Source organism: Botryllus schlosseri, chromosome 7 (genome assembly GCF_051294905.1).
Source record: "Botryllus schlosseri isolate E-star chromosome 7, Bs_hap1, whole genome shotgun sequence".
NCBI classification, from domain to species: domain Eukaryota; kingdom Metazoa; phylum Chordata; class Ascidiacea; order Stolidobranchia; family Styelidae; genus Botryllus; species Botryllus schlosseri.
Window position 1 is genome coordinate 26,411,422 of NC_137242.1, and position 10,626 is coordinate 26,422,047.

General features: G+C 39.7%; 1 long non-coding RNA gene across 1 annotated transcript; it reads left to right on the top strand.

Annotated features, from left to right (window-relative positions):
* The first annotated feature begins 1,599 nt into the window (after window positions 1-1,599).
* LOC145442242 (uncharacterized) lies at window positions 1,600-3,395 on the top strand. The gene is made up of 2 exons (XR_013915993.1): window positions 1,600-2,673; window positions 2,785-3,395. It is a non-coding gene; the product is annotated as an uncharacterized LOC145442242 (long non-coding RNA).
* The last annotated feature ends 7,231 nt before the right edge of the window (window positions 3,396-10,626 follow it).

Sequence of the window (10,626 nt, forward strand, 5' to 3'; positions counted from 1 at the left end):
CTACTCCTTCGGTATAATTTACCAATGTAGATGAGAAGGCACCGTTGGTTGGATCACTAGCCACCATTCTATCTAGGATTTCAGAAAACTTTGAAATATAGTCGCTCTTATGATCAAGTATAGTGCGGCGCGGATGGACAACTACTCTGATCTTGTCTTTTCAATTCTCTGGCCCTACTTCGGTCCAACTCTAAGGTCGGATTCTTGAAATGACCGTGATCCTGTCGTAAAACCCCGATATTATTCATTTACTCACACGGCAGTGTTGGGATCAAGTCACTACCTTCGAGTCACGAGTCATCTCGAGTCATTGCACATTTTGACTCGAGTCAAATTAAGTCAATCGATTTTCGAAGGTGACTTTAGTCAAGTCAAGTCACTCATTTTTTGGAGGTGGCTTGAGTCGAATCAAGTTGAGTCAAGTTAAGTCACGAGTAAAGTCACAATTCAAGTCAAATTGAATTTTCGAAGTATGAGTGATAATTCAAAGTCATTAACATCACTCGTTGCGTGAAAGACAGATTAATTGAATTAAATTTGATTGAATCAAACAACAAATATAAATTTAAATACCTGAGTAACCGTGTAGCTGAATGCTCCAGTCTGGTAGTATCAGCAGAACTAGGCAGTGGTTCTCAACCTTTTTGTCTCCGCGGACCCCCGCGGACCTGTCACAGACCCCCGCGGACCCCCAAGTTTTAGATCGGATTTAGCTCGATTATCGAGTAACCGTTATCTGCCTTGCCTGCAAATATCGACCTTATGCTAGGGATCAAGCAACCAGAATGCTAACATTCCCAGCGGATTGTCTGATAGCATGCAAGGTTATGGTTGTCGAAGAGAGATTTCTAAAATATGAAATCTGAAGTTTTAAGCAGAGCAATAACTACCAACGGCATGTATATCGCGCGAAGCGTTAAAAAATTTCAGTTCAGTGCAGCTTTGCGCCCCACTTCAGATGCTTTCACCTATCCTAGTTTGAGAACCAAAACAGATGAATGTGGATAGTTGCAAATACTACGAAATCACCGTGATGGACCTTACTACTTCCATTTTTTATTCTTTCCCCAAACCCCCACAAAACATTTCTGAACAGCAATATGTTTGTATCAGTAGGCTGTTGAAAATTAAATTGAGTTCGCGGTGTAGGTTATTTGATCTCCGACGGTCATTCTGATTATGTAAGTCATGAAGTTTTGGTAGTAATAAAGTGAAACTGCCTCGTGATATCCGTAATTAAAAAAAAAATCCACCCTTTTGCAAATTTAGAGGTCTCGTGGACCCCCTGCAAATGCTTCGCGGACCCCCAGGGTTCCGTAGAGCCCGGTTGAGAACCACTGGACTAGAGGATCGAATAAGAATCCGCGAGAAGTGATACAAATTGATATTGTACAATACAATACCCATCTACACATACATGAGAATACAAACGCATCAACATATTCGTTTGAATCAAACTATACAAGAGGGTTGGTAAAGAGCAGCACCGCGCAATGTGAGCATCGAGCCGTCTAAGAAACAGAGATACGTTGCTGTTATTCCGAAGCTTATTGTTTGTCAATAATTCTTTATGAGGGGTACTTACGTCCACTGATGGGGTTGAACATCTTCCTTTAGGGTCCCAGTATGGGTAATATTTCATTTATATATGTATCGACTTCGTCGGAAATTCAAATGTGTCTATGTATTGAACGAGGCGATATTCCACCGAATTCATTCGGATTCTGTTCTGTTCCTTCGTCATTCCGAAGCTTGATGATCGTAAATAATTTTTTATTAGGGGTACTTACGTCCACTGATGGGGTTGAATATCTTCCTTTAGGGTCCCAGCATGGGTAATTCTTCAATTATATATGTATCGATTTCGTCGGGATTTCAAGTGTGTTTATGTATTGAACGAGGTGATATTCTACCGAATTCATTCGGATTCTGTTCTGTTCCTGAGTTATTCCGAAGCTTATTGTTTGTCAATAATTCTTTATTAGGGGTACTTACGTCCACTGATGGGGTTGAATATCTTCCTTTAGGGTCCCAACATGGGTAATTCTTCGAATATATATGTATGGAGTTTGTCGGGAATTCCAGTGTATCACAGACATGGGGTAATCGCGATTAGTAATCGTAATCGATTACGACGATTACAGCATTTTGAAGTAATCGTAATCGCAATCGATTACATTCGACAAAAATCCGAAGTAATCGTAATCGTAATCGACTACTTCCCATATCTAATCGATTTCTTTGTGAAAGAGCGATTACTTTTTGTTTGTACAAGGACTATGACATAAACTGAATATTCGTGAACAAGAATGAGATAATATACCATGTTAGCGATAGCACAAACGTCTGATTCTCAAACGCCACAACTCATTATTACGTCAGAAGTATTAGCTCCGCTCGTCATTGCGTAAGAAGTATCCACACATAGTAAACAGACATGCGATGGACATTGAAGAGTGATTGTAAGAACTCCCCCGTGGTGTATATCAGGTTATCAATACACTACAGAAGCCCCTACCTCGCAGCAGGATATTGATCACCACTCTGCCCATAGTCTCAAATAGTAACTTATGTATTGATGTTTGGTTGTGCTTAGTTAAACGCAGTTTCAACGTTGCTGCTTGGCGAGCAGTTGGCCTACGTACGCACGTACACCTGACAATTCGGAATTTTGTACTCGTCGAATAAAAAAACATTGCAGTTTCCACAACGAAGCATTACAAATAAACAGCTGCTGATATATATCATAACCGAGCCGGGCTTAGCCGTTTCTCGTAACAGCAGCTCGCATTATCTGTATTAAGTTGAAGGCAGAATTTTTATGTTCACTCTATCTTATTCTCATATAACTACTTGAAACGGGCGCCAATCGTTATTTCACGGTTCGTTACTCAGCATTTGGACCTGCCGCCATAACCATCCGCTTATATAGCCTGACATGTTAGCGTGGGCTGTAGCTAGAATCAGAACCAACAGCAATTCGTCCCCCAGTCCAACCCTTGGTCAATTTTCAAAACTGAATTTCGTCAATAATATTGGTCATTGCATTAGATTACTATTCATTTTTAACCTCTCTCAGCCCCGAGTGTCAGATTTACCTGTAGAGCTGGGGTATAGCATCTGGTATATTGTTATAATTACTTTATTGTATGTTGTTAATTCGTGACCTCCGGTCTGTTGATTAATCAAAAGATATTGTACTCGCCCAAACGTAGCAGACTAAAAGAATATCTTTGGTGAGACGCACACGCAAATTGTCATGGCTTTATTCCTATGTGGATGCGCCGGGTGGCATTTGCATTGTGAGCTCAGATTGGAAGGACAGGACTATTATTAGTCACGCCCACCCAGCGCGGCTATTGACAATGGACGAATACCCTAAGTTTCGGCCAAGGTATTTCTTTGGTATCACATCTCGTGGAGTTGCGTGTTGGCTGAAACTGCATATGTCTTTTGGTGTGTTGTGGGATCGTGGCGCGGTAATGACCGGCTCCGAAATGGATGTTCCCATAAAATAGCCTATGCATGTTTTTTCTTGAGGGGGATAAGTATGCGTTTCAAACCCAGCTATCTACTGGAGCAGGGGTCACCAACCGTTTTGAAACAAAAAGATACTTCTTGTGTAGTGTGTACTGATTATTGCGACGACCAACAGGTTACCACTTACTTCCGCCGTTTATCCGTGCTCAGTTGGATTTCTTCACTTGGAGTAAGACAATCAGAGCACTGGGCCGGGTTTCCGCCCTTTGCCAAGAACAAAAAACGTTCACTCGCCAGGACTCACACCATTTCCTCCGGGCTCAGTTGCGTTGCTGCAGTGCGCGCCAAAGCGCTAATCTCCGCGTCGAGACTCGGGAATATTAACTATAGATTCCTGTTGAGCCACCGCGTGGGCGAAGACGAGCAATGCCCCGAGCGACTGCGTTCGTATGTTCCTTGGGGTCGGCCGACCCATGTTCTACTGCTGCTCATATGAAACCAGCTTCAACTTTCAAATCTTTCATTTGAATATTTGCTACAGCGACCGCGGGCGACTCATTTGGTCCGCGTTGGTGACCCCTGTACTAGAGACATTTGAATCGCGAAGCTCGAAGAACATTTTCAAGATTAATTAAATTCTCGAAAATACTCTAGAATTTATGTCGGTTTACGAAATACTTTTGAGTTCCCTTCGAGCACGCTCCCCACCCTATTAAAGAATTTGGGATGCGGCAGGTAAAGACCTGGCAATAATGCAAATCGTTGGGTGCGATAAATCATCCCAATAAAGTTGGGTAATTGGTATATTATGACGTAATAAGCAAATGACGCATGATGTATGAAGAGATTTGATATCTCATTAAGCCTTTTCATCGCAATCCTTGTATTGTCTTCCAATATATTCTTTAAGATTATAGTCCTAAGAAGCAAAACAAATGTAATCGTGAGTAATCGTGATTACTTTCCCAATGTAATCGTAATCGTAATCGACTACTTCCTGATTTTGCTGTAATCGTAATCGTAATCGTAATCGCGTGATTCTGAAGTAATCGTAATCGCAATCGATTACATTCATGAAGTAATCACCCCATGTCTGGTGTATCATGTATTGAATGGCGCGATATTCAACCGAATTCAATTCGATTCTGTTCTGCTCCTGAGTTGTTTCGAAGCTTAATGATCGTGAATAATTCTTTATTAGGGGTACTTACGCCCCCTAATGGGGATGAATGTCTTCCTTTAGGGTCCCAACATGGGTAATTCTTCAATTATATACGTATCGATTTTGTCGGAAATTCAAGTGTGTCTATGTATTGAAAGACACGATATTCCACCGAATTCGATCGGATTCTGTTCTGTTCCTTAGTTATTCCGAAGCTTATTGTTTGTCAATATTTATTTCGTAAGGGTACTTACGTCCACTGATGGGGTTGAACATCTTCCTTTAGGGTCCCAGTATGGGTAATATTTGAATTATATATGTATCGACTTCGTCGGAAATTCAAATGTGTCTATGTATTGAACGAGGCGATATTCCACCGAATTCATTCGGATTCTGTTCTATTCCTGAGTTATTCCGAAGCTTATTGTTTATCAATAATTCTTTATTCGGGGTACTTACGTGCACTGATGGGGTTGAACATATTCCTTTAGGGTCCCAGTATGGGTATTATTTCAATTATATATGTATCGACTTCGTCGGAAATTCAAATGTGTCTATGTATTGAACGAGGCGATATTCCACCGAATTCATTCGGATCCTGTTCTGTTCCTGAGTTATTCCGAAGCTTATTGTTTGTCAATAATTCTTTATTAGGGGTACTTACGTGCACTGATGGGGTTGAACATCTTCCTTTAGGGTCCCAGTATGGGTAATATTTCAATTATATATGTATCGACTTCGTCGGAAATTCAAATGTGTCTATGTATTGAACGAGGCGATATTCCACCGAATTCATTCGGATTCTGTTCTGTTCCTGAGTTATTCCGAAGCTTATTGTTTGTCAATAATTCTTTATGAGGGGTACTTACGTCCACTGATGGGGTTGAACATCTTCCTTTAGGGTCCCAGTATGGGTAATATTTCATTTATATATGTATCGATTTCGTCGGGATTTCAAGTGTGTTTATGTATTGAACGAGGTGATATTCTACCGAATTCATTCGGATTCTGTTCTGTTCCTGAGTTATTCCGAAGCTTATTGTTTGTCAATAATTCTTTATTAGGGGTACTTACGCCCCCTAATGGGGATGAATGTCTTCCTTTAGGGTCCCAACATGGGTAATTCTTCAATTATATACGTATCGATTTTGTCGGAAATTCAAGTGTGTCTATGTATTGAAAGACACGATATTCCACCGAATTCGATCGGATTCTGTTCTGTTCCTTAGTTATTCCGAAGTTTATTGTTTGTCAATATTTATTTCGTAAGGGTACTTACGTCCACTGATGGGGTTGAATATCTTCCTTTAGGGTCCCAACATGGGTAATTCTTCGAATATATATGTATGGAGTTTGTCGGGAATTCCAGTGTATCATGTATTGAATGGCGCGATATTCAACCGAATTCAATTCGATTCTGTTCTGCTCCTGAGTTGTTTCGAAGCTTAATGATCGTGAATAATTTTTTATTAGGGGTACTTACGCCCCCTAATGGGGATGAATGTCTTCCTTTAAGGTCCCAACATGGGTAATTCTTCAATTATATACGTATCGATTTTGTCGGAAATTCAAGTGTGTCTATGTATTGAAAGACACGATATTCCACCGAATTCGATCGGATTCTGTTCTGTTCCTTAGTTATTCCGAAGCTTATTGTTTGTCAATATTTATTTCGTAAGGGTACTTACGTCCACTGATGGGGTTGAATATCTTCCTTTAGGGTCCTAACATGGGTAATTCTTCGAATATATATGTATGGAGTTTGTCGGGAATTCCAGTGTATCATGTATTGAATGGCGCGATATTCAACCGAATTCAATTCGATTCTGTTCTGCTCCTGAGTTGTTTCGAAGCTTAATGATCGTGAATAATTCTTTATTAGGGGTACTTACGCCCCCTAATGGGGATGAATGTCTTCCTTTAGGGTCCCAACATGGGTAATTCTTCAATTATATACGTATCGATTTTGTCGGAAATTCAAGTGTGTCTATGTATTGAAAGACACGATATTCCACCGAATTCGATCGGATTCTGTTCTGTTCCTTAGTTATTCCGAAGCTTATTGTTTGTCAATATTTATTTCGTAAGGGTACTTACGTCCACTGATGGGGTTGAACATCTTCCTTTAGGGTCCCAGTATGGGTAATATTTCAATTATATATGTATCGACTTCGTCGGAAATTCAAATGTGTCTATGTATTGAACGAGGCGATATTCCACCGAATTCATTCGGATTCTGTTCTATTCCTGAGTTATTCCGAAGCTTATTGTTTATCAATAATTCTTTATTCGGGGTACTTACGTGCACTGATGGGGTTGAACATATTCCTTTAGGGTCCCAGTATGGGTATTATTTCAATTATATATGTATCGACTTCGTCGGAAATTCAAATGTGTCTATGTATTGAACGAGGCGATATTCCACCGAATTCATTCGGATTCTGTTCTGTTCCTGAGTTATTCCGAAGCTTATTGTTTGTCAATAATTCTTTATTAGGGGTACTTACGTGCACTGATGGGGTTGAACATCTTCCTTTAGGGTCCCAGTATGGGTAATATTTCAATTATATATGTATCGACTTCGTCGGAAATTCAAATGTGTCTATGTATTGAACGAGGCGATATTCCACCGAATTCATTCGGATTCTGTTCTGTTCCTGAGTTATTCCGAAGCTTATTGTTTGTCAATAATTCTTTATGAGGGGTACTTACGTCCACTGATGGGGTTGAACATCTTCCTTTAGGGTCCCAGTATGGGTAATATTTCATTTATATATGTATCGACTTCGTCGGAAATTCAAATGTGTCTATGTATTGAACGAGGCGATATTCCACCGAATTCATTCGGATTCTGTTCTGTTCCTTCGTCATTCCGAAGCTTGATGATCGTAAATAATTTTTTATTAGGGGTACTTACGTCCACTGATGGGGTTGAATATCTTCCTTTAGGGTCCCAGCATGGGTAATTCTTCAATTATATATGTATCGATTTCGTCGGGATTTCAAGTGTGTTTATGTATTGAACGAGGTGATATTCTACCGAATTCATTCGGATTCTGTTCTGTTCCTTCGTCATTCCGAAGCTTAATGATCGTCAATAATTCTTTATTAGGGGTACTTACGTCTACTGATGGGGTTGAATATCTTCCTTTAGGGTCCCAACATGGGTAATTCTTCGATTATATATGTATCGAGTTTGTCATGAATTCCAGTGTATCTATGTATTGAAAGGCGCGATATTCAACCGAATTTTATTCGATTCTGTTCTGCTCCTGAGTTATTCCGAAGCCTAATAATCGTGAATAAATCATTATTAGGGGTACTCACGTCCACTAATGGGGATGAATGTCTTCCTTTAGGGTCCCAACATGGGTAATTCTTCAATTATATATGTATCGAGTTTGTCGGAAATTCAAGTGAGACTATGTATTGAACAACGCGATATTTCATCGAATTGGTTGTGATTCTGGTCTGTTCATATTCCTAAGTTATTTCAAACCATTTTTATTGCAAATCTGTGTTACAGTTCGGTACCTGTGTTTACTGATTGAGTCGCATTCTTGATCAGGTATCCCGATAACCTGTCACAAAAAAATATTGTAAAATCTGGCAAGTGGTTTTCTAAATTCTGGTAAAAATTATAAACTGAAAATTACCCTGATGCCCCTGCTGTTTTTTGTGTTTCACATGAACATATATAATTCCCGAGAATTCTATTAGAATCACAGTGGTAAACTACTGTGAAGCCGCCGGAATATGAACACGTCATAAATACGAATCTGCTGATTCATTGTCTACGCAGTGTTTCGCTCGTCGATGTACCAAATATTCATCACGGTAATTACATTCTTTAATGGAAATCCACCAAATCAAAACAAAATTATATATTTCGAGTGCATGAAAGTGACTGCGCATTTGTTTACTTCTGCTGTATTTGTTTTGACTGTCAACTTGAACTCGGTTATCTTTCATTGCATCGCAGCCTTGTGGTGTATTGAAGTGAATTGAATTAGTTTCTGCAATGCGCCTCTATTTCAAACGGTTGCAGTGAATTCCGTACGTTGAAATCGGCAGTTGGTGAATTTGACACTTCCAATGTAATAACTATCATTATGAAATCAATGCAAAAATATTGTATTAATAAATTTGGAAATGAATATTTCACGGAGTAATAAAGTGAAGTGTAGTTATACGGCACTCAGTGACTTCGGCACTTATTACTTTGGTTTAGGCTAGTGTTGAGAGTAACAGTTTTTATTCAGTAAAAAATACATTCAAAAATATACTACAGGCTGCAGCGATACGATCCTTAGGGATAATCCAGTCAGCTGCGTCGAGGGAGTACTAAAGCGTCTTTCAAGTCGAGTCCCGCGTAAAGAATAAATTAAAACAGGGGTTAGCTTTGTGTCAGCGGTTCGGGGTTCGATTAAGTTAAAGACGTTGTGGTAGGGGGGGTGAGGATTAGGGGCCTCCAAATTTACTGATAACCTTTCAAAAAGTCTTCAGTACCAAGCCTCAATGCATGGCCGGAGGTAATTCAGAAAAATATCAACTACTAGATGAGGTTAAATTAGTCGTATTTGGTACTGAAGTAGAAGTAGAGGCGTCGTCGTAATTTCTATAGTCAAGTACAGTAGAAGAAGCGAATTGCAATCCGGTAAATAACTAAGTATTTCGGCTTGGTTTTGCCATAAAAACTGAAAACTGTTGAGTGTAAGTAGTCCAAAATGATAACCACTTGAGTAATTTGTCCAAGTAGGCAGGAACATGATTAGGCTATATATGGAAACAGTCGAGTAATTATTAGCGCAAGTAGGAAAAACATACTTGACTACTCTGGAAAAGTAGAAATACTTAGTTACTGACCATCCCTGTCGAGGTCAGGGACAATAGCTGCTTTCTCATGCCCAGAGTTCACCCTTGAGCAACTGGCTTACTGTTATATAACGTATAGCCTGCGAGGGTACACAGCGAATTCGTGGTCTACGGATAGCGTCTTACAAATATACTGGAAGTGAGACGAACGTCCTGACGACTGAGTCCTTGACTAGTAGTTAAACACACGGCTATCGCCTTTTCCAGATATATTGTACGAATAAATCACACATGAGTCTATTCTACTAAATATACGATAGGCATTGGGTTATATACCATGTACGAATAGAGATCACGTCATCACGTGCATGCATCATCGGTAAATGAATTGAGCAGTGGTACGAGTACAAAATGTAAGAATTAAGGCAAGTTTTTGTTGTAGTCAAATCCGTGGAAAGTTGCACTTATTTTTCATAAAAGTTGCAGTGAAAAGTTGCATTTAATTTCCACAAAAGTTGCATCAAAAGCTGCAGTTATGGACAAGTGCCTAGAAAGTATTAGGGTATAAGATATTCGAATCGTTCTATATTCAAGGCAATGCAGCAAAACTTAATGTTGGCAACTTGAACAAAGTCAATAGCCTGAAAAACTTGACCCGGCGGTCAAGTTCGAATGTACGTCAAATCAGAAAGGACCTCAAATTTAAACGACAGTGAAATAATCAAGCGATCTATTTACATATAGTAGCAGGGGATTCCCATGAAGTCAGTGGGGCATGACGGGGAAAGTATATTTTCACACAAACACGCAGACTGACCTGTATGCACTATATGCAGCTTGGCCATTTATTTTTATCATTTACCGACAAGCAGTGAAGACCTCACGTCTTCTCTGACTCCCTACCACCATGTTGTGACGTCACGAAAATGGTCGATATTTTTTTACCTCCAATGGCCGATACCGATATTTCCTTTCAAGTGTGATATCGACTCGATATTATCGGCGAGCCGATAATCGGTCGGGCTCTACTCACGATTACTATATGACTCATCATATCTATCACCCATAAAGGACTAAGGTGCATGCCAAAAAAAAGAATGTCGAAAACTGAAATTCAAATATTGGCATACTGGAGACAGGGGTAAACCAGTCCATTTAGTTTACCTGTC